This window comes from Somniosus microcephalus, chromosome 5 (assembly GCF_052327205.1).
Source record: "Somniosus microcephalus isolate GS21.2 chromosome 5, FLI_Smic_1.0, whole genome shotgun sequence".
Classification (NCBI taxonomy): domain Eukaryota; kingdom Metazoa; phylum Chordata; class Chondrichthyes; order Squaliformes; family Somniosidae; genus Somniosus; species Somniosus microcephalus.
In genome coordinates this window covers 108,491,811-108,513,086 of record NC_140991.1, presented here as the reverse complement: position 1 = coordinate 108,513,086, position 21,276 = coordinate 108,491,811, and the positions used below count along the sequence as shown (strand labels likewise).

The 21,276-nt window shown below is 46.4% G+C and overlaps 1 protein-coding gene across 1 annotated transcript in view; it reads right to left on the bottom strand.

The window, feature by feature from the left end:
- Positions 1 to 21,276, bottom strand: part of LOC147117257 (contactin-associated protein-like 2) — a 1,950,749-nt gene that overhangs the window by 219,618 nt on the left and 1,709,855 nt on the right. The gene's annotated exons all lie outside the window — the stretch shown is intronic.

The following is a 21,276-nucleotide window of genomic DNA, read 5'->3' as shown; positions in this document are numbered from 1 at the left end:
TGAGTACGGACGGGGTACTCACGCGTGGGCCCGTTGGAAGTGCCGGATTTCAGCATGCACAGCGCATGCGTGGGAAACCGGCATTTCCTCCAAGGGGTTCAGAGGTCCAACGCGTGCGCGCAGGACTCTGCGCGCACGCGTTGAACTTCCTTCTTTTTGACAGGTTTGCCCGTGTGTAAGGGCCTGAACTTTTTAGACATATAAAAAGGAGGCGTAAGGACTGGATTCTTTAAGGTAAGTGGTCTATTATTTAAAATTATAACATTTTTTCCACAGTTTTATTGTTTTTAAGGACTTTACAGTAAGGTAAGTTTATTTTTAGACCCGATTTCTTAAAAATTTTTTTTTTTCAAAAATTTGCTTAATTGTTTAAAATAGTTTTTTAAAGTTATTTATAGTTTATTTAATTATTGGGATGTTTTTAAAAATTTAATTTAAAGTTAAACTAGTCTTTTGGGCGCCCGTACTTTTCATGAGTTTGACAGTTCTTACTATCAAACTCATGAATGAAGTTTCCCCACCCCTGATTGGCTGCACAGTGCTCACCTGATCCCAGCCAGCACATCGAACTAACTATGCCGCTGGATCAGGTAAGCACAGCGCGCCGACATCTGAACCGGGCCAGTGACAGGAATTCCAAGCAGGCCCAGGCTTCAGATGGCGGCGCGCCGGGTGAGTGCACATCGGGGGCTTGCACGCGCGGCAAGCCCCCGAACCTAATTTCTGGGCCATTGTTTAAACTCAAATGCAGTGCTACTGTAGTAGATTGGATGTACAAACTCAACCACTTTTCTTTATGGTCATGAACTTCTCTTGACCCTTAAAAAAATTATAATGATGACAATATGCCTAAATTAAACTATGTAAACTTCCCAATTCCACTCATAAATTTTGATCTGATAATCAAACGCAACACAACCGTTGATTTCTGAAAATCTTTGATTTTCATGACTTCTTGTATCCAATTATTGCATTTTGTATTCTTCTGTGCTTTATTGCTTTCTTCCTAACCTGAGAGCATTGAGGCCAATTAGAGCACCTCTATCTCGGCCCTAACTGAGATCCATTAATTTAGGGTATCCTTCTGTGCTTTATTGCTTTCTTGTGATTTATATCTGGAAATCTAGTTTAGCAACCATTAGCTGTGTTCTGTGTTTTACTTTTATCTGTATATGAATGTAAAAATATTGGAAAATATGGATGATTTTTTATAGACTACACTATGTTATTATTCAATTACCCAAATAGGTCTTGATCATTCCATGGTCCAATATCGGGATGTAAGTTTTGAAAATGGAGATGTGTGTACTGGGCATCGTTCCAATTTTTTAAATCATTTTGCTTGATCTTTACCACAGGATAATGATCTCTTTTGCTTTATTTATGACCAATTTATCTCATTTATGGGTATCTGTATGCTTAATTAAAATTAAAATGAGATCTCATTATAACTGTACTTCATTATACATCACCCAGTAACATAGTAGTTTCACCTTTGGTGACAACTGCTAATTAAGTCAAAATGGCTGGTGTGCTGGCTCTGTATGGCAACAGTGTCTGGGTACAGATAAATGTCAAGGCACTGCTAAGGTTAAAATTCACCTAAAATTATTCTGCGTATGAGACACTGACTTTTTTTCTGTATCCAAAGGAGTTATAGTTCAATGAGCTTTGTTTATACTTAGTATATAGATATGTGAAAAATACAATATGGAGAAAGACTGGGAGAATATGGCTGAACATTCTTTATCGTCAGGTACTTTGTAATGAGTGTCCTTTATCACTCAATAGGTTTTCATATTGTCAGCCTAACGTCTGCTAATCAATGATGCAAGTATATATTAAAGTTCCAATTACTTTGGATCATTTTGTGGTACTAAGGAAATGGTGTAAAACTGAGTCATTCCATGCTGCCAAGCAAGTGATACATAGATACATAGAAGATAGGAGCAGGAGTAGGCCATTTGGCCCCTCGAGCCTGTTCCGCCATTTAATGAGATCATGGCTGATCATCCAAATTCAGTACCCTGTCCCTGCTTTCTCCCCATATCCCTTGATCCCTTTAGCCTTAAGAAATATATCTAACTCCTTCTTGAATATATTTAATGAATTGGCCTCAACTGCCTTCTGTTCTTATGTTCTTATGTTCACCACTCTCTGGGTGAAGAAATTCCTCCTCATCTCAGTCTTAAATGGCTTACCCCTTATCCTTAGACTGTGACCCCTGGTTCTGGATTCCACCGCCATCGGGAACATCCTTCCTGCATCTAGTCTGCCTAGTCCTGTTAGAATTTTATAAGTTTCAATGAGATCCCCTCTCATTCTTCTAAACTCTAGCGAATATGAGCCTAATTGACCCAATCTCTCTTCATACGTCATTCCTGCCATCCCAGGTATCAGGCTGGTGAATCTTCGCTGCTCCCTCCATGGCAAGAACATCCTTCCTCAGATAAGGCAACCAAAACTTCACACAATACTCAAGGTGTGGTCTCACCAAGGCCCTGTACAACTGCAGCAAGACATCCTTGCTCCTGTACTCGAATCCTCTTGCTGTGAAGGCCAACATACCATTTGCCTTCTTAACCTCCTGCTGCACCTGCATGCTTACCTTCAGCGACTGGTGCACAAGGACACCCAGGTCTCATTGCACTTCCCCTTTTCCCAATCTATTGCCGTTCAGATAATAATCTGTCTTCCTGTTTTTGCCACCGAAGTGGATAACCTCGCATTTATCCACATTGTACTGCATTTGCCATGCATCTGCCCAATCACCCAACCTGTCCAAATCATACTGGACTTTCTCTGCATCCTCCTCACAGCACACACGCCCACCCAGCTTTGTGTCATCTGCAAACTTGGAGATATTACATCTAGTTCCCTCGTCTAGATCATCTATATATATAAAACAGTATGTCTCTCTGTCCGGATATACAATCAAAAGTTATAGAGCGTACCTACACATATGTTATATCAAAAGAAAGCTTATCGTTAGGGGACTCTTGTAGGCATATTTACTTTTTCGTCACACAAAAATTGTTTGGACAGTGTACAAAAAACATTCAAAAATACTCAAAAATCCACTCATTAGCGCTTGACCAATCCTACCTCTCATTAGCGTTGAGTGACGTGCTGCTTGACCAATCCTACAGTTCACTCACCTGATGGTTGACCAATCGGTGCGTCACAGGCGGGACCTAATGCTCCAGTCTCACTAAACTTCACCGCCATTTTTTTCATCCCCACAGGGACACCACCAGCCAAAGAAACCCCCACATTGCGGCTCCCGATCCCGCTCCCGCCCCGCCGGAGCGGCAGGTAAGCTGGCCTCACTCGGGCCGTGCCTCGCAACCGCTCGGCCCGACACACACAGCAGTCGGGGGAGCGGCAGCGGCCGGCCGTCACCCGCGCGATCTGCGGGGGAGCTCAGCTCGGGTCCGTCTCAGCCCGACAACCCGGCCGCACCTCAAGCGCTAGGCCCCGCACGGCCGCTATCACAACGGCACCGGGCCTCCGCTAGGCAGTGAGAGGGGAGGGAGGGGGAGTGGAAGGGAGGGAGGAGGGGAGGGAGAGGGAGGGGAGGGAGGGAGAGGACAGCACAGGGAGAGGGGGAGAGGGAGAGAGAGGGGGGACAGACAGGGGCAGGGAGATTGCGCAGCCCAAAATTGCCCTGGCAACGCCGGGCACCCCCAGCTAGTTTATATATACAGGAAACTCTCGTTTAAACGGCACTAAATATCCGGAATTCTCCATTAACCGGCAAAATTCTCACTTCGAAAACAACACCTCAATAACCGGCAATGTTGCTGAGTCCAAGTCTCCCGCGGTGGCTGAGTTAGTCAGTGGGGGTAATTCTCCAAACTGCCACTACTTGGCTTCTTGGTGCTGTCGGGAGTCGGAACACCTCAAAACCCCTGTAACAGGAGTCTGACTCTCCCACGCTGCCGGTAGTCTCTTCTGATCCGCCATTTTACAGGGTTACTGTGTGTCTCCCATGCTGCTGGTAGTCATTGCATTGCATTATGGAAATCCCAAAAGTTGGTCCAAGCAAAAGGAAGAGAGTGGTGTTAACTTTAAAACAGAAAATCAACATATGCCAATGACTTGAAAGGGGAGAGAAGCGTATCAACATTATGAATGAATTCAAAATCAGTTCGTCAACAATCTACGACATCAAATCGCAGAAGGATAAGCTGCTCAAGTTTTATTCAAGCTTGGAGACATCTAAGGGTGCAGAGAAATGGTGTACGCTTCGTAAGCCTAAGCTTGAAGAGCTGGATACCGTGCTTTATGAGTGGTTTTCTCTTAAGCGTTCAGAGGGTGTTCCACTTTCCGGACCCATGCTAATCGAGAAAGCGAAGGATTTCTACGTAAAGATGGAGCTCACTGACGAGTGTGCTTTCTCCGAGGGATGGCTAACGTGCTTCAAGTTATGGCACGGGATACGACAACTCGATATTTCCGGGGAGAAGAAATCAGCTGATCACGACGCTGCAGAAGAATACTGCGATTATTTCAATCGGATTGTGCAGCAACATGATTTGTTGCCAGCACAGCTATACAATGCTGATGAAACTGGCTTATTTTGGAGGTTTTTGCCAGAAGCAACATTTGCTGGGGCTAGTGAGGCTAATGCTTCAGGTTACAAGAAAAATAAAGATCGTGTAACCGTGCTAACATGTGCGAACGCTGCTGGATCACACCGGGTTAAACTTCTTGTCATTGCGAAGTATAAAAATCCCTGTGCATTTAAAAATGTGAGGCACTTACCTGTTGAGTACAAAGCTCAAAGAAATGCTTGGATGGATAAGGAAATCTTTTCGAATTGGTTCCATCATATTTTTGTTCCATCTGTGAGGGAACATTTCCGTAGAATAGGGAAACCTGAAGATAGCAAATGCATTTTATTGCTTGATAATTGTAGAGCCCATCCGCATGAATCCGAGTTGGTTTCGGGAAATATTTTCACCGTTTATTTGCCACCAAATGTAACTTCTCTCATACAATCCATGGACCAGAATCTCAAGTGTCATTACAAGAAAGACTTCCTACGTAAGCCAAGATGACAATATGCACATATTTCAGAAGGAATACAATCTTAAAGATGCCATCTTTAATGCTGCATGTTCCTGGAACTTGGTGAAAGGTCACACTTTGAGTCAAGCCTGGTGCAAATTGTGGCCTTCTGTAATGTTTGCTGAAGGTTCTTCTTCAGAGGAGGAATTTCATGGGTTCAATGTTCGTCCCAAGAGGAGTACAGTAATGGAAATGGCTGGCATGGTGAAAAATGTAGGCCCAGCAAACCCTCTACGTCACCTCAGTGAAAGTGATATTGAGCAGTGGGTTGATGCAGATAGAGAAGTTGCTGTTGTGCATATGCTAAGTGATGATGAAATAATTGAGAATGTTTTGAATCCAAAGAAAGAAAAGGAAAGTGAGATGGAAAGTGAAGAGGATGAGATTTCTGAAAAGAAGATTTCTTGGGCTAAAGTTGCAGAAGGATTTGCTTCATTCCTCAAATTTGCTGAAAGGCATCCTTGCTATTCTGCCCAAGAAGTTATGCACCTCCATATTCTGCATTCCACCTTTCTACAAAAAAGGCAAGAGTCCACTAAGCAAGCAGACATCCGGGACATGTTTAGGAAAGCTTCCAAAAGAGTTGAATCAGTGGAAGTGCCTGAAGAATCTGTTGAAGTGCATGATCCTGATGACCCAGCTGACATGGATATTCCTGATGAACCAGCTGACTTGGAGTAAGTGTACAGTCAACTACAGTACTTTATACTGTACTGTAATCGTTTATAAGTTTTGTTTTACAGTTAAGTAATTAAAGAGTTATGGATTACCCTCAACTGGCAGTACTGTACTTAATCACGCATCTTCCACCATCCATTTAACACAACATTCTGTAGGTGAGTACCCAATTACTGTGTACTACATATTTCTTGATTTTTTTAAATTTTTCTTTGTTAAAAATAGCCTCGGTAGATAACCCACTCCATCATCCGGAAACTTTAATAAACCAGCAACACGCCGGTCCCGTTGGTGCCGGATAAAAAAGACTTTCCTGTATTGTGAATAGCTGGGGTCCTAGCACTGATCCCTGCGGTACCCCACTAGTCACTGCCTGCCACTCGGAAAAGGACCCGTTTATTCCAACTCTTTGCTTCCTGTCTGCCAACCAGTTCTCTATCCAAGACAGTACCTTACCCCCAATCCCGTGTGCTTTAACTTTGCACGCTAATCTCTTATGCGGGACCATATCGAAAACCTTCTGAAAGTCCAAATACACCACATCAACTGGTTCTCCCTTATCTATTCTACCAGTTACATCCTCAAAAAATTCCAGTAGATTAGTCAAGCATGATTTACCTTTTGTAAATCCATGTTGACTTTGTCCGATCCTGTCACTGTTTTCCATGATCTCACAATATTTCCATCCTTGACTGCTTTCTTAGTAATCTTCTCACTTTTCTCCTCTCCCTGATCCTCTTGCTAGGGCACAATTCCTTGGGACTTGTCACTATCCTGTATCTCGTCCAAATGACAATTCTTCATGTGCGAGCCCTTACAGTAACTGTTGGCAAACTCTCTGACCTCAGCAGAGCCTTATCCTGCATGTACACACCCATGCACTTCCATCAGGGGTCTGTCACTGGATTGTGATCAGGAGCAGGAATCCTGGCTGTTTTTCTCCTCCTAATTTGAGAGCATTGTAGCACCTCTATTTCGGCCCAAACTGAGATCCATTAACTTAGCACAGATCAGGGACTGAATCTGGAATCTTTCTGGTCGGTATGGCTAAGCAACTTACTGAATAAACTCTATGAGCTACCAGGAGGCTCTTGATTGGTTTTTGACTGTTTCACTGATAACATCACAAGTAAAAATTTATGATAAACATTTCTTTAATGTAAAGCGTATTGCTACTATTGAGGAGCCCTGTACATGGGATCATTTTCAGAATATATATTATTTTAAAAAATAAATTAGAAACTACTTGTATTGTGTCCAGATATATGGACTTAACAATTGTAGTTAGTAGTTGAACAGTAATTACAGAGTTTAAACACAGTGGCCTAGAAATTCAGTTGGGCGCGCCAGCCGTTAGCGCCTTAGGAGGAGTAGATCTCGAGCGCTAGGCGCTTATCGCCCGGGCGCAGCGCGATCTGCGCCTCTCCCCAACTTCAGGACACATTTAGCGCCGGCGCAAAGTCTTAGCGCGCGCCCTGCTGCGCGCGCAGATCATGACGTCATTTAATAGTGCAACGCCCTTTGTGCGCCCCAAACCAGAACTTCACTCGCGCCGGCCCATTGTGCGCCGGGCGGCCCGAGCGACTGTGAAGTGGAATGGTACACAGGCCAGTCGGGCCGCGGGGAGCGCAAATTAAAGGGCACTTACCCAGCAGTATAAAGGCCAGCCATTTTGCAGCATTCACTCTTGTGCAACGGTTTTTTGGACAGAGACCAAGGAGGAGAGTTTACTGGTTTGGACCAACACTTGGACAGGTATTTTTGGCTCAGGCCAGAGCTTACCAATTATCTTTGCCTTCATTCAGAGCTCAGTGTTTGCCAGCATATAATGGGGGCTGCATTGGGTGGCAACGCTGAATTTCAGCCTTATGCCAGAAGGGCTTACAGGCACCGTGAGAGAGTGGCAGCCCTGGCTAGACGCAGAGGGGGCAACAGGCATCACCAACTGAGGCCTTACCCACGCAGGGTATACCGCCAGCAGACCTCCTATCTGACCATGTCTGCCGCGATGTGTGTTAGGAGGCTGCGATTCCGAAGGGAGGTGGTTGCAGACATCTGCCGGCTGCTTCAGAGAGATCTGCAGCCACAGCTGATGCGCAGGACGTCTCTGTCGGTGGCAGTGAAGGTGACGGTGGCTCTCAACTTCTATGCCTCCGGCTCATTCCAATCCGCTACTGGGGACATCGCTAACATCTCCCAGTTCGCCGTGCATTGCTGCATCCGCCAGGTGACCGAAGCCCTTTTCAGAAGGAGACATCAATTCATCTCCTTCCCCATGACCCTGGACAAGCAGCAGCAGCGTGCAGTGGGGTTTGCAAGAATAGCGGGCTTCCCCATGGTGCAGGGCGCCATTGACTGCACGCATGTGGCTTTGCGGGCACCTCTTGAGCATGCCGAGGAGTACCGCAACCGGAAGGGCTACCATTCCCTCAATGTACAGCTGGTGTGTGACCACAGGCAGCGCATCCTAGCTGTCAATGCCCGCTTTCCAGGCAGCAGCCACGATGCCTTTATCCTGCGACAGACAACTGTGGCTGACATGTTCCAGGCACAGCCTCACCCAAGAGGATGGCTTATCGGGGACAAAGGCTATCCTTTGTGTACCTGGCTCATGACCCCGCTCCGCGCGCCAACGACCCCTGCTGAAGAGGCATACAACGAGAGCCATCAAGCGACGAGGAACCTCATAGAACAAACAATCGGCGTGCTCAAGCAACGGTTCCGCTGTCTTGATCGCTCCGGGGGAGCCCTCCAGTATTCGCAGGATCGAGTCTCCCAATTCGTCGTCGTTTGCTGCATGCTGCACAACCTGGCTATCCGCAGGACTCAGGCACTGCCACCTCACGTTGGACCACCACCTCAGGAGGAGGAGCAGGAGGAGCATGAGGACGACGAGGACGAGGAGCACCAGCCCAGGAGGGAGGCAGAAGGTCCAAGGGCCGCCCGTCGGCGGCTTATTGAACGTCACTTCCCGGCCCCCTGTCAGGGAATGGCTTGTGCCAATGATAGAACATGATTGCAGCCGCTCCGCAAGCCCTCAGCTGGTTAAGGCAACAAACACTTCAAAGATCAAACATGGACAATGTGAATAAATAAAATGCTTTATTGTACAAACTCTGGGCCCTTCCCACATGAATACCAAAAACAGACGAAACCCCCAAAAAACACTCAAACACATTACTCGCTCCCACAACCTGGAGAGGATTAACAAAATAGGGCAACTAAAATGGCCGTCATTCTCGGCCTTCGTCAAAAACAAACATCACATCATCGGCCTTCAAAAAACAAACATCCAATTCTCGGCCTCAAGAAACAAACACAAATGGCCACACATTCGACTATTTGGCCCGCTAGGGCGATGCCTTGGCCATCTTTGGGTGGCCCCTGCCCGCCCTGCTGCTCCGCCTCAAAGTAAGGCCATTGGCTGCTGCAAGGCTGGGGGCAGGCTCCTGAGGGGCACATGTCGTGACGGCAGATGCCCTTGGGGGTCGGCCTAGTCGAGGTCTGGCCGTCGAGCGGGCGGCTGTTGATTGCTGCAGCTGTGGCTGGCCAGCATCAGTCGCTGCAGCAGCTCCTGGCAGCTCCACTGGGGGAGTGGCAGTGGCGGCTGGAGGAATGGCGGCAAGCTGGCGGATGGCAGGCGCTCGCTGGTCGCCTGAGACCCTGGCACTCGCCCGGGCCAGCACTGCAGCATGCGCACCAATCTGCCGAGGGACAGACCGCTGTGCTGCTGCAGCGCACCGGGTGCCCTGGCGATGCCTGGCTGACACAGCGAGTGTGGCAGCAGTGAGTGCCCGTGTTGACCTGTTCACTGACCGCAGCAGAGCAGCCAGTGACTGGACGGCACCACTGATCACCTGGCCAGTCGCTGACAGATCTGCCCGGTATTCCGCCCGACTGGTGGCCTCTAAGGGCCCGAACTCGGCCACACTCCGAGAGAGGGAATCGATGGACTCAGGCAACCATGCCACTGCCGTCATGAGCTCCGTGTGCCGGCGCTCCGAGTCCGCGGACAAGTCTTCGAGGCGTTCCATCTCCTCGGCGAAGAGCATCTCCTGACTGGAGGCCGGACTCTCCCTCTGGGGAGAAGGCCGCCGAGCTGGCCGACCCTTCCTGCGTTGCTGGAGGCCGCTGGGCCCAGCAATTGGACTCCCCTCCGACGCATCCCCCCTCTGGGGAGAAGGCCGCCGAGCTTCCACCCCCCTCCCGCCTTTCTGCAGCACGCAGTTCCCAGGAGCTCCCCTCCCCTTCGACACTTCCGCCACGCTGCCCTCCAGGGAAGACGTGTCCCCTACATTGGCCTGGGTGGCCGCGGCTGAGGGTTCCCCTGATGGGCCGCCTTCCTCTTGCTCCTCCTCCTGCTCCTCCTCGGAGGGTCTGTCACTGGCAAGTTGAGGGACCTCCTCTTGACCATCTGAAAGCAGGAAGGCACAAGAGTAGCTTTAGAGTGAGGAGAGGGCATCAGTGTGGGATGCATGAGTGGTGGCATTCAGCGCATTGGTCGGACAGTGGCAAAGGATGTAGATCTGATGCGCAAGTGGGACGAGAGAGGTGCAAAAGGTGATGTCCTTACCATTGCTGCCCAGAACAGGGTCGGCATCTCCACATGCAATGGGCCCAATCACCCGGCCACCCATGAGGCGCTCCACGCGATGTTGCAGGTCGGTGAGTGGCTGGATATGGGGTCGGCCTCCCCCGGTCGCAGTCCGGCTCTTGCGATTATTCGCCAGCTTGGCCTGCAAGAGAAAGGACGGCCTCTAAGTACAGTGTGTCGCCGTGATCTTGTGTGCACTGCCTCCCATGGTGGAATAGCCTGGCCAGTGTGTCGCCATGATCTGGTGTGCACTGCCTCCCACGGTGGAATAGCCTGGCCAGTGTGTCGCCATGATCTGGTGTGCAATGCCTCCCATGGTGGAATAGCTTGGCCAGTGTGTTAAGTGCAGAATGTGCAATTGATGCTCATGCCTGTCCCATAGCTGCTGGATGAAGGCTGGCCATTAGAGCTTTCAGGTCCCTTTGCCCATAATGTGAGGTGCACATGCAAGGATGAGGAGGTCATTGGAAAGGGTACTCACCCTGACAATGCGTGTGAGGTCATTTAACTTTTTGTGGCATTGGGCACCGGTCCTGGGGACGTCGCTGTTGGCTGACAGCTTGCTGGCGACATGCCGCCAGGCTCTCCTGTAGACGCGGACCGTCGCCTTCTTGCCATTGTCCGGGTACAAAACATGGCGCCTCTTCTCCACAGCAGCAAGCAGCACACTCAGATCACGCTCTGAGAAGCGCTGCGCACGTTCACGGGCCTTCTCCATGTCTTCAGGCGCTATTTGGGTCCAGCAGCAGTGTTCAGGCCTAGCTGGAGGGCTCCACTATCCAGGGCGTGGCAGCAGACACAGTCGACCCTTCCCCCTTAAGAGCTGGCCGGCGCCAGGGTGTCTGCTGTCAATCACGAGATGGCTGCACCTGCGCTGCGCCCGGCCTCGGCGCTATCGATCACCACCTCCGGCTTAGCGCCCAAAGAGAGGCGTCCAGCAGCAGTTTTAGCGCTCGCCCGAACTAGTAGGGCGAAGCTAATGAATATCGGAGAAGTGGCATAGATTTGGCGGCGGCCGCAAACTTTAGCGGACGCCCCACTTTAGCGCCCCAAAAGTGGCGTCAATGAATTGCTAGGCCAGTATGCTTAAGATTTTTTTCTTTTTCACTGTCACATTTCTTTTATTCCAATGAGAACAGCTACAACTGATTTGACAGAACTGAGAGCAGATATGGAAAAAAACAAAGGATCATGTGCTTCCTTCAGTTGAATCTGGAGACATTCCAGTGCCACGGTTCTCCCTTTCTTTACTACTGTTGTCATGCAATCTTATCAGCAAGCAATTAAGGGATAAGGGCCTAGAAATTCAGTTGGCTGCGCCAGCCGTTAGCGCCTTTGGAGGAGTAGATCTCGAGCGCTAGGCGCGTAGCGCCCGGGCGCAGCGCGATCTGTGCCTCGCCCCAACTTCAGTAGACATTTAGCGCCGGCGCAAAGTCATTGCGCGCGCTCATCTGCGCGCACAGATCATGACGTCATTTCGTCGTGCAACGCCCTTTGTGCGCCCGGAACCGGAACTTCACTCGCGCTGCCCCATTGTGCGCCTGGCGGGCCGAACGACTGTGAAGTGGAATGGTACACAGCCGAGGCGGGCCGCGGGGAGCGCAAATTAAAGGGCACTCCTGCAGTAGAAAAGGCAGCCGTTTTGCAACACTCCGTCTTTGGGAGGAGGAGGAGGAGGAGGAGGAGGATGAACAACAACAACAACAAAGTGATGGAGAGAAGCCCTCCCCAAAAACACAAATACACTTGTCTCGGCCTGTCAAAAAAACAAATCCACCCTCCCCCTTTAAGAGCTCTCCGGAGCCAGAGTGTCTGCCGGCAATCAGCAGCTCGCCGCACCTGCCCTGCGCCCAACTTCTGGTGTTAGCGCCCCGGGCTGCCGGCTTAGCGCCTAATGATAGTCGTGCATCGCCTGTTTTAGCGCAGCAGCAACCTCTTAGGGCGATGCAACTGAATATCGGCGAAGTGGCCTCGACTTTGCGCCGGGCGCAAACTTTAGCGGCCGCCCGACTTTACCGCCCCAAAAGTGGCTATAATGAATTTCTAGGCCAAGGATCCTAATCACTGGCTCCACAAAGAGATACACAACCCTGCTCCTCCTTTCCTACTCTTACCCAACCCAACAGCTCAGTCCAGTCCATCTATATACGTTATGGCATCCTCTGATTAACTCATATCATAATAAAGTCTAAATTTGGAGAATGATTCTAAAAGAGTACAAACACACAAAAGCCTTCTGGGATTTTGTTTAATGCAAAAGACCTTTGCCTCATGTGATATAGGTTCAGAGATTATTACTGCAGGAACAGTTTATTCTTGTGATATTTTTTTCCCAAAGGCTACAACAGCAACAAATAATTTTTATAGCATTTAAAAAAAAAAGTCTCCTAGGTAAGTTGGTAGCCATTAATTAAAAAAAAAACTTACCTTGTTGATGCCGGCTGCTTCAGGGCAAACCAATGTTGCAGTGGGGGCCTCAAGCCAAGCTAGGTAGCAGATTAGAGAGCAGGACCTCAAAGGTTGTAATCTCTGGATTACTCCCGGTGCCACGTGCTAGTGAGTATAGGAATAGGAGGATAGAGCAGATGAATGCGTGGCTAAAGATTTGGTGCAGGAGGGAGGGCTTTAGTTTCCTGGATCACTGGGCCTGCTTCTGGGAAAGGTGGGACTTGTACAAGTCGGACGGGTTGCACCTGAACCAGAGCGGGACAAATATCCTTGCGGAGGGGTTTAAACTAAAATGGCAGGGGGTTGGGAACCTGAGCAGGGAGACAGAGGAAAGGAAAACAGGGATAAAAGCAAAAGATAGGAAGGAGAAAAACAAAAGTGGCAGTCAGAGAAATCAACGGTTTAAATCAAACGTGGCCACAGTAAATAATAATTCTAATAGGTTTAAGAGCATTAAAAAAACAAGCCTGAAGGCTTTGTGTCTTAATGCGAGGAGCATTTGTAATAAGGTGGATGAATTGGCTGCGCAAATAGAGGTAAACGAATACGATTTGGTTGGGATTACAGAAACGTGGCTCAAGGATGGCCAAGACTGGGAACTCAACATCCAGGGGTATTCGATATTCAGGAAAGATAGGCAAAAAGGAAAGGGAGGCGGGGTAGCATTACTGGTTAAAGTAGGGATTAATACAATTGTAATGAAGGATATTAGCTCTGATGATGTGGAATCTGTATGGGTAGAATTGAGAAATACTAAGGGGAAAAAAATATTAGTGGGAGTGGTATATAGACCTCCAAACAGTAAGGTGGAGGTTGGGGATGGCATTAAAAGGGAAATTAAAGAAGTGTGCAATAAGGGCACAGCAATCATCATGGGTGACTTTAATCTACATATAGATTGGGCCAACCAAATTAGTAACAATACTGTGGAGGAGGAATTCCTGGAGTGTTTACGGGATGGTTTCCTGGACCAATATGTCGAGGAACCAACCAGAGATCAGGTCATCTTAGACTGGGTATTATGCAATGAGAAAGGATTAATTAGCAATCATGTTGTACGAGGCCCCTTGGGTCGGAGCGATCATAATATGATCGAATTCTTCATTAAGATGGAGAATGAAGTAGTTGACTCAGAGACAAGGGTCCTCAATTTAAATAAAGGAAACTACGATGGTCTGAGGAGTGAGTTGGGTAGGATTGAGTGGGGAATGGCGCTCAAAGGGTTGATGGTGGATAGGCAATGGCAAACATTCAAAGACCAAATGGATGAGCTACAGAATTTGTTCATCCCAGTTTGGCGTAAAAATAAAACAAAAAAGGTGACTCAACCGTGGCTAACAAGGGAAATTAGGGATAGCATAAGATCCAAGGAGAGGACATATAAATTGGCCAGAAAAAGCAATAATCCTGAGGATTGGGAGCAGTTTAGGAGTCAACAAAGGAGGACAAAGGGATTAATTAAGAAAGGGAAAATAGAATATAAGAGTAAGCTAGTAGGGAACATAAAAACTGACTGTAAAAGCTTTTATAGATATGTGAAGAGAAAAAGATTAGTGAAGTCAAGCGTAGGTCCCTTACAGTCAGAATCAGGGGAATTTATAATGGGAAACAAGGAAATGGCAGACCAACTAAATGCATACTTTGGTTCTGTCTTCACAAAGGAGGACACAAATAACCTCCCAGAGATGCCGGGGAACATAGGGTCTGATGAAAGCAAGGAACTGAAAGAAATCAGTATTTGTAGGAAAATGGTGTTAGGAAAATTGATGGGACTGAAGGCCGATAAATCCCCAGGGCCTGATGGTCTACATCCCAGGGTACTTAAGGAAGTGGCCCTAGAGATAGTAGATGCATTACTGATCATCTTCCAGAACTCGATAGACTCTGGAACGGTACCCATGGATTGGAGGGTAGCTAATGTTACCCCACTATTCAAAAAAGGTGGTAGAGAAAAAGCGGGGAATTATAGACCGGTAAGCCTGACATCGGTAGTGGGGAAAATGCTAGAGTCTATTATAAAAGATGTAATAGCAGAGCACTTGGAAAGCAGTGACAGGATCGGACAAAGTCAACATGGATTTACAAAAGGTAAATCATGCTTGACTAATCTACTGGAATTTTTTGAGGATGTTCCTGGTAAAATAGATAAGGGAGAACCAGTGGATGTGGTGTATTTGGACTTTCAGAAGGCTTTCGGTAAGGACTCACACAAGAGATTAGCGTGCAAAATTAAGGCACATGGGATTGGGGGCAAGGTATTGACTTGGATAGAGAACTGGTTGGTGGACAGAAAGCAAAGAGTTGGAATAAACGGGTCATTTTCCAAGTGGCAGGCAGTGACTAGTGGGGTACCGCAAGGATCGGTCCTAGGACCCCAGCTGTTCACAATATATATTAATGATCTGGACGAGGGAATTGGATGTAATATCTCCAAATTTGCAGAGGACACAAAGCTGGGCGGGAGGGTAAGCTGCAAGGGCGATGTCGGGAAACTCCAGTACGATTTGGACAGGTTGGGTGATTGGGCAGAAACATGGCAAATGCACTATAATGTGGATAAATGTGAGGTTATCCACTTTGGTGTCAAAAACAGGAAGGCAGATTATTATTTGAATGGCAATAGATTGGGAGAAGGGGAAGTGCAAAGAGACCTGGGTGTCCTTGTGCACCAGTCGCTGAAGGTAAGCATGCAGGTGCAGCAGGCGGTTAAGAAGGCAAATGGTATGTTGGCCTTCGTAGCAAGAGGGTTCGAGTACAGGAACAAGGATGTCTTGCTACAGTTGTACAGGGCCTTGGTGAGACCGCACCTTGAGTATTGTGTGCAGTTTTGGTCACCTTACCTGAGGAAGGACGTTCTTGCCATGGAGGGAGTGCAGCGAAGATTCACCAGGCTGATACCTGGGATGGCAGGAATGACGTATGAGGAGAGATTGTGTCGATTGGGCTTATGCTCACTGGAGTTTAGAAGATTGAGAGGGGATCTCATCGAAACCTATAAAATTCTGTCAGGTCTGGACAGACTAGATGCAGGAAGGATGTTTCTGATGGCCAGGGAGTCCAGAACCAGGGGTCATAGTCTAAGGATAAGGGGTAAGCCATTTAGGACTGAAATGAGGAGGAATTTCTTCACCCAGAGAGTGGTGAACCTGTGGAATTCTCTGCCACAGAGGGCAGTGGAGGCCAGTTCATTAAATATATTCAAGAAAGAGTTGGATATGTTTCTTGAGGCTGAAGGGATCAAGGGATATGGGGAAAAGGCAGGGACAGGGTACTGAATTTGGATGATCAGCCATGATCACATTGAATGGCGGAGCAGCCTCGAAGGGCCGAATGGCCTACTCCTGCTCCTATCTTCTATGTTTCTATGTTTCTATGTATTAGGCCCTTTATTTGGACGTGCAAATGGCCTAATGCCTGTTTCAGGTTTTGGGCACTGCACGCCGATTTTCTGGTCTTTACCAATATGACTTCTGGTTCATAATGAACTTGCGCATCCTGCCTGCCATATTGGAGGCTTATATGGCCATTTAGTGCCCAAAAAACAGGCACGTGCAGCCAAATTTCTAGGCCTATGACCTTACAGGAACAAAACTATTACAACCAACTCCATTTTAGCAGCAAAATAATGCATTATGGTGTTGTGGTGATTATTCCTTGATTAGTAAAAGTATTGTGATTCGTTGTTTGTTAACTGCCTTGGGATATGTGTTGTAATCTCATTGGTAGTTGATGATCACATGATGTGTTGTGGCTACCTTAAATTCAGTCCTTTTCTAGCTTTAGTTGGGACTGGATGTAGAAAGATATGCTGCCGATTTTAAAGTTAATAAAGCCTAACTTTGGAAGGCAAATCTATTCTTTATTTCAGGTGTATAATATCTTCCCCTTATAAAACAGCACATCCTTCAACTGAGTGATGCCACAGGAAATCAGCTTATTTTCAAAATATGCAAAGGTGGCAAAGCAGCTTTGCTTATTATGAACACTACTGAACATCATCCATACAAGTGAAATATTGGACTGCCTGTCAACCACTATTACAATCACAATGATGCACAAACGGTGTCAGAGATGTTTAGCAGCAAGTCCATCTACTCTTATACTTCACTAATAGAATGTCACATCAGCTGTTTACAATATTCAAATTCACCAATATCAATAATTATAGTAAAATTATACAATAATCCCCATGTGCTGATGTAGGTCATTAATGATGTAGGTTAATAATGCATGATATATACCACTTAACTAGGAGAAACATGCCTGAAATGACCCGAGTGTTTGATCCCAATTCTGAGGCCCACAATCCCAAGTCCGACCACCTCGATCCCTCCCCGATCTAACAGCATCCCAAACTTGGAGCACTTACCTTATGCTGCCTACTCCCGAGACTCTTCCTCCCCAACTAAAAATGGGTGATCTGGAATTTAACCCCTAGTGTATTTAACTATTATGCCTATATCTCAGCTAATCCCATATTCAGTTACTAATGTGGCATCTGCTTGCAAAATAATTATTTTTGTAATCCTAATTAAAACCCAGAAAAGTTGTTGTTCATGTTGTGCCATAATTCGTGGCATTCTCAGGTTGTTCCACATGACAAAACTACAGCAGCATCAGTCTTTGGCACAGTCGACATGAAGCCAAGTCAAGTCACTCTCCATTCATTTTCTAAATCACTAAAGTGTTTTGTAATGTGCAGCTGGAGCCCTATGCTCCTGAGGGAAGGATTTTAGAAAATCCACTGCTGAAAGTTAAAGTTCTACTTGCCAGAACTTTAAATGCACAAATGTCAGTTGAGCAATTGACTTGGCCATTGCTGGTGTTCTGTTCTGTTCAGGATATCTGTGGGCTAAGCATATTAAAGGATTCATTATCTCTGGATGTATTGCATAGTTGTGAAGCAAAGACTTTGATAGGTCTTTTTAAATTACAGTATTTTTGCTGCAACGGTTTTTGACACAGTGCCAGCTGTGGCTCAATGGGTAGCATTGGGTTCAAGTCCCGCTCCAGAGACTTGAACACAAAAATCTAGGTTGACATTCCCCTGCAGTACTGAGGGAGTGCTGCACTGTTGGAGATACCGTTTTTTGGATGAGACATTAAACCAAGGCCCTGGTTGCTCTCTCAGGTAGACGTAAAAGATCCCAGGGCACCGTTTCGAAGAAGAGCAGGGGAGTTATCCCTGGTGTCTTGGCCAATATTTAGCCCTCAATCATCATAATAAAAACAGATTATCCGGCTATTATCATATTGCTGTTTGTGGGAGCTTGCTGCGTGCAATTGGCTGCTGCGTCTCCTACATTTCAACAGTGATTACACTTCAGAAGTATTTCATTGGCTGTAAAGTGCTTTTGGGACATCCTGAGGTCGTGAAAGGTGCTATCTAAATGCAAGTCTTTCTTCTTCCTAGTTTTATGCTCCTGAATATTATTTCATGTGAAATGTAGCTGTAAAGTTGTACTCTTCAATTATGTAATGTTTGATTTAGTCTTACATTAGTGAATTGAGGAGGCTGTATAGATAATAAATGCCTGTTACTTGAACTGTTAGATGCAACTATTAGTTCAACAATAACTAATAGGACTGAACACTGAATTGAATTGCAAAGCTCAGGTGACTCAATTTTCTTTCAGCTTTTGCTTTGTTCTTGCCAAGAGTTCTGCCACACAGCTGGTATTATCCTGCCAAGGACAGGACTCCAAGCTGTGATCATGACTCCAGGAGTTCAAGGAGCCACATTTAATTATCATCTTGGGAATAAGAAGAGCTTATTTTATTGCTACAAACTGAAATGATCTTGGTGAAAGTATTAAAAGTAGAGTATCTAACAAATTATATGGCAAGGCCAGATATTTGAAGGAAAGGCATACTGTGCATACTGACTCAGTTGAACAATTCAAAAGGAGATTGGATTAATTCTGATGCAGCAGGGAACAGTTTGGAGTAAAAGATAAAGAATGGAGAGATATTTTCCTCAACAGGATCTAGATGGCAATTCAAACTGGATAAGCTGGCTAGCTTTTCTTGATGCTGCCTTCTTAGTTTCATATGTTGTTAAGTCAGAAGCATTTTCATGAAGAATGGAAAATGCAGTGATGGGTCATAAGTGACCTTGCTGTTGCTCTCTTGTTAATTGAGCCTTTTCTGTGGCTGCCTGCTAATAGTACTTGGTAATTGAAAACTAGAATGGTTACCTCGTGCTGTGGATAAAGTTGTCAGTAGAACAACCTTTTCCAGCAACAACTGTTGGAAAAATCTCATCTACAGTAAAGTTAAGAAGAGCAGATTACTATTAAATAACATCACTTTTGAACATTTAAGACTGGCAGACTTTCTCTTAAGATACAAATGGTCAAAATGTTTTTCTTTAATTAACCAAGATTAACACAATTTCAAATAAAAAAATAAAGTTTGTGTTGAATTTTTAGGCCTTCCACATGGCAGAAGTGGGCCGTTGGGCCTCGAAAAACATACCGCCCTGTTGCCACCATCACTGTGGCTATCACCATTTTTCTAGGGTCCTCCAAATAGGTGGCTGGAAGGCTGCCTGAAGAAGGGGAACAGCTCACTTAGATATTTAAATCAGGGTCCTATGACATTAATAGGACCTCAATGCCATTTTGGCCTGCACCAGTGTCAGCTGGTGGCCCGACTGAAGAAGAGTGCAAAGGTAAGTCCGTCCTTGTTTTTGTGTGGTCAGGAGGAGCAGGAATGGCAAGTTGAGATTCCGACCCCATATTATCTCCATCACAAAGAGCGCCTACTTCCACCTCCGTAACTTTGCCCGTCTCCGCCCGTTTCAGCTTATCTGCTGCCGAAACCCACATCCATGCCTTTACCACCTCCTGACTCGACTAGTACAAGGCTCTTCTGGTCAGCCTCCCATCTTCCACCCTCTATAAACTTCAGCTCATCCAAAACTCTGCTGCCCGCATCCTAAATTGCACCAAGTCCCATTGATCCATCACTCCTATGTTCGCTGACCTACATTGGCTCCCAGTTCACCAATGCTTCTATATTAAAATTGTCATCCTCATGTTCAAATCCCTTCACAGCCTCGCCGGTCCATATCTCTACACCCTAAATTCAGCCCTACATCCCTTTGAGAACTCTGCATTCCTCCAACTCCGACCTTTTCTGCATCCCCCGCTTCCTTCGCCCCACCATTGGCGGCTGTGCCTTCAGCCGTCTAGGTGTTAAGCTCTGGAATTCCCTACCTAAACTTTTGCATTGCTACACCTCTCTGTCTTCCTTTAAGAGGCTTCTTAAATCCTACCTCTTTGATCAAGCTTTTAGTCAGCTGTCCTAATATCGCCCCAATTTCACTCGGTGTCAATTTTTGTCTGATTATGCTCCCATGAAGCACCTTGGGACATTTTACAATGTTAAAGGCGCTATATAAATGCAAGTTGTTGCTGTTGCTCGCTCTTTAAATGTATTGGCAATCAGTGGTTGGGAGAGAGTGAGAGATTGTGTGGGTGTGCATATCATTTGCTATTTGTCTTCAGCATATAAGGAGCTACATGGACATAACTTTGCCCAGAAAATCTGCTGTACACATTTCAGTATTATGATGTGATGACACTCGCAAGAGAATGTGGGAATTATAATCTGAGTAGGGCAAGCTAACAGTGGTTGTGGGTGTTGATGCGTTGAAAAGATCCCTGGCTGAGATTGCTATCCTCACACCACTTACTGGGAAGCAAATGGATATAGTAAATTGTTCCCTGAGTTCGGTCACTGTGTGGAGGTCTGAGCTTCGTGACTGTGTTCATTGGATGTGTTACAAGAGATCTGGAAAGTCAGGCACTGAGATTTATGCCAGATTAAGTTTTTGTAACTGTTAAGCAGGATACTATGCAGTGTTTAGGGAAATTACCAAAAGATTACCATGCGCCACTGTAAATAAATATTAGGCTCATCTGTTGCTCAGTTTGAACCCGGGGAATAAGTCTGTTAATCATGAACACAAAGCTAACCCTTTATAATCCATTATACATGAAAATGCGAAAAAAACACCTGCCACTCCTTGACCATTTGGATTTTGTGAGTTGTACGATTCAGCTCTTCTTCTGCTGCCTGTAGCACTGCAGGACATTCGGGGATCTACTCTGAAATCAGATATGGGAGTCATTTTGTGAGGCTCCACTCCAAGCATGGAGCCTCTCTAGGCATGAATGTGGATTGGAGTTTGGGCCTTAACATTATAAGCAACCTACATTCCCATCTAGCAGGGCTCAATACAGGAGTCCTGCCTCGCAAAACAACCCAGAGTTTATCTTCCCCCAAAATAGGGTCTGCTGTACAGCGCATTGTGGTTTTTATCACTGATTTGAATACATTATACAAGAGTAATGTATTTGACCTAGATTCTTTTGACTGATGTTAGTTCATCAGGGATAGCAGCGATTCACTTAGACTCGAGTCTTGAGCTGGTGGTAGCTCCTTGTAATTTAAAATTAGCTCACCTGGGCACAGGA